Source organism: Acinonyx jubatus, chromosome C1, assembly GCF_027475565.1.
Source record: "Acinonyx jubatus isolate Ajub_Pintada_27869175 chromosome C1, VMU_Ajub_asm_v1.0, whole genome shotgun sequence".
NCBI classification, from domain to species: domain Eukaryota; kingdom Metazoa; phylum Chordata; class Mammalia; order Carnivora; family Felidae; genus Acinonyx; species Acinonyx jubatus.
In genome coordinates, this window is record NC_069381.1 from 185,090,548 (window position 1) to 185,094,101 (window position 3,554).

The 3,554-nt window shown below is 38.5% G+C and overlaps 1 pseudogene; it reads right to left on the minus strand.

Annotated features, from left to right (window-relative positions):
- Positions 1–2,592: 2,592 nt before the first annotated feature.
- LOC113598404 (uncharacterized) lies at positions 2,593–2,743 on the minus strand (annotated as a pseudogene).
- Positions 2,744–3,554: the final 811 nt, after the last annotated feature.

Genomic DNA, 3,554 nt, shown 5'->3' on the forward strand with positions numbered 1-3,554 from the left:
GGGGTAGTACCCAAAATATATAAAGACCTTATACAACTTAACACCCAAAAAACAAATAATCCAGTTTAAAAATGGGCAGAAGACATGAACAAACATTTCTCCAAAGAAGACATACAGATGGCCAACAGATACATGAAAAGATGCTCAACAACACTTATCATCAGGAAAATGCAAATCAAAACTACAATGAGATATCACCCCACACTGTTCAGAATGGCTAAAATCAACAGCACAAGAAACAAGTGTTGGCGAGAATGTGGAGAAAAAGGAACTCTCATGCCTTGTTAGTGGGAATGCAAAATGGTGCAGACACTGTGGAAAATAGTATGAAAATTTCTCACAAAATTAAAAATAGAACTACCTTATGATCCAGTAATCACACTACTGGGTGTTTACCCCTCAAAATAAACAAATAAATAAGACCACTAACTCAAAGGGATACATGCACCCCTATGTTTATTGCAGCATTATTTACAGTAGCCAAATTATGGAAGCAGCCCAAGTCTCCATCCATAGATAAATGGATAAGAAGATGTGGTATATATACACAATGAAATATTATTCAGCCATAAGAAGGGATGAAATCTTACCATTTGCAACAACATGGATGGAGCTAGAGAGTATAATGCTAAGAGAAATAAGTCAGTCAGAGAAAGACAAATACCACCTGATTTCACTCATATGTGGAATTTAAGAAACAAAACAAATGAGCAAAGGAAAAGAGAGAGAGAGTCTTAACTATAGAGAACAAACTGATGGGGTGAGGGGATTGGTGAAATAGGTGATGGGAATTAAAGAGTACACTTATCAGGATGAGCACTGGGTAATGTAGAGAATTGTTGAATCACTATATTGCACACCTGAAACTAATATAACACTGTATAGTCACTATATTGGAATTAAAATTTTAAACTTAATAATTAATTAGTTAATTAAAGAAGATTAATCTGTAGATACTGACTTGGAAGAATGCCTGAGCTATATTTGGTGGGGGAAATTCTATGATTCATATTTCTGTGGGGGAAGAAAACTGCTACTAAAGTAGTTCTATTACTATTACTATTACTAATAATAGCAAACACATTTGTAAGATACTTCCTTAAGCATAGTATTTTATTTAATCTTCACAAGGACCCTGTGTGATAAGTGTATAATAGCACCATTTGTAAGTGAGCAAAATGGGGAATAGTTTAAGTAAGTAACTTGTGCAAGAGCTCATAGACTAAAAGCTAGAATTTGAACCCAGGCAGTCTGGCTCTAGAGTCCATTATCTTAATCCACTAGGTCAAGTTATCTGATATATATACAGATTGTGTGTGTGTGTGTGTGTGTGTGTGTGTGTGTGTGTATACAAAACTTACAATCATATATATACATCAAACTCTTAACAATGGTTATTTCTTGATGAAGGATTACAGGGACTTCCAAATTCTAAGTTAATTTTTTGAGGTAATATTTAGATTGTTTGTTATACTGTGAATATACTACTTTTGTAGACAAATAATTATTTAGTTCCTGCCATGAGCCAGGCACTAATCTAGGTACTGGGGAAAGCAATATTTTAGTAATAAGGTAACTAGCTACTAACAAAGAACTCAATTATTTCAATATTTTAACAAAATTAAACTATTTTTCATTCATATCACAGCCTGAATTGAGTGTTCAGCAGGCAGCTTTTCACATTTTGATTCAGGGATTCTGTCTCCTATCAACTTATGGTGGCACCATCTTCTGAGGCAGGTATATGCAAACATTTTCTTTCTTTTTTTTTTTTTAATCTTCATTTATTTTTGAGAGAGAGACAGAGTGTGAGCAGGGGAGGAGCAGAGAGAGAGGGAGACACAGAATCTGAAGCAGGCTCCAGGCCCTGAGCTGTCAGCACAGAGCCTGAAGCAGGGCTCGAACTCACGAACCGTGAGATCATGCCCTGAGCCGAGGTCAGACGCTCAACCGACTGAGCCACTCAGGCACCCCGCAAACATTTTCTACAAAAGATAGTAATATTTTAGGTTTTTTGGAACGTACTGTCACCGTTCTGCAATTGTGGCATGAAAGCAGCATAAAAAATAAACAAATAAATGGACATGGCTATGTTCCAATAAACCTTTATTTACAAACACTGTGGTGGGCTGGATTTCACCCATGGGTGATCATTTACCAGTCCCTGTTCCAAGGTCTTCTCAGAGATGTGGACTGGATCCTCTCTGCATTCAAAAGGTCAAAAGAAATAATAAGGCAGGCAAGAAATGGGACATGACTTCTACCCATATCTTCTTGGCCAGAATCAAGACTCATGGCCCCAACCAAGTAAGCCTGGAATATGTCATTTTCTTGTGACTTAATGAAAGGAAAAGAGATTTGTGACCATCTAGGCAGCCTGTGGCAGAGTCAGCTCTTTTTGTCACCAAATATTTTTCCTTTGTATAGATAATACTCTCCCCGTCCCCAAAGAGGACAGCCCAAAGTTCCACCCAGTAAATATATTCAGCTCAAAGTCCAAGCTCTCCAGGTAATGTCCAGTTTTCTCTATCAGGTTCAGATATGGCTCTTTATGGTCTGGTGACCTATGAACTAAAAAGACAAATAATCTGCCCAGACACACCCATGCCCATTGGTAATGCAACAAAGACAGGAAAATTGAAACACTCTCATTCAGAACAAGGAAAAATTGAACACACAGTCCTCACTGGATCACATCGTTTTGATACTACACTTGATCTTAGCCAAAAGGCCAAGAAGCGATAGGATCACATCATTTTGAAATCCCACTGGGTAAATATTGTAAAGTTCTCTTTCTGTAGGGGTGAGTCAACACCTCTGATGGTTCTGATACCTCATAACAGTCTGTTACTCCATAAGGATGCCCTTACTCCACTCAAGCTCCAATATCCTGTACTGGGCAACCATCTGAATGAATGTCTCCCTCCCCCTATCCAAGTTCTAACATCCATTGGTAGGTCTCCCCACCAAAGGACACCCTTCTTACCCCAGTCAACCTCTGACCCCTCTGTCCAGGTGACACCATGTTGTCACTTAGCTTCTCAGCTCCACTTTGGGATGGAATAGTTCAGGAAGGGAAAGAGAAAGAAAGGAAGAAAGAAAGAAAGAAAGAAAGAAAGAAAGAAAGAAAGAAAGAAAGAAAGAAAGAAAGAAAGAAAAGAAAGAAAAGGAAATGAAGGGGAAAGAAAAAGAGGCAAAGGAAAAGCTCATAGCCTTCCTTAACTAATTTCTTCTTATTTTTTTTTAAAGATTTATTTATTTTTGAGAGAAAGAACACAAGCGGGGAAGGGGCAGAGGTGGCAGCAGGTAGGGAAGAAGATCCAAAGCAGGCTCTGAGCTGACTGACAGCAGCAAGCCCATTACAGGGCTGGAACTCATGAACTATGAGATCACGACCTGAGCCAAAGTCAGACGTTCAACCGACTGAGCCACCCTGCTGCCCCTAATTTCTTATAATTGAGGTATAGAAGCAGAAGTTTTACCTGCGAGTTTCCAAATTTTAGATTCTATTCCCTTCTATTTCTTCTTACAAACCCATGAGGGAATTCTTTCCT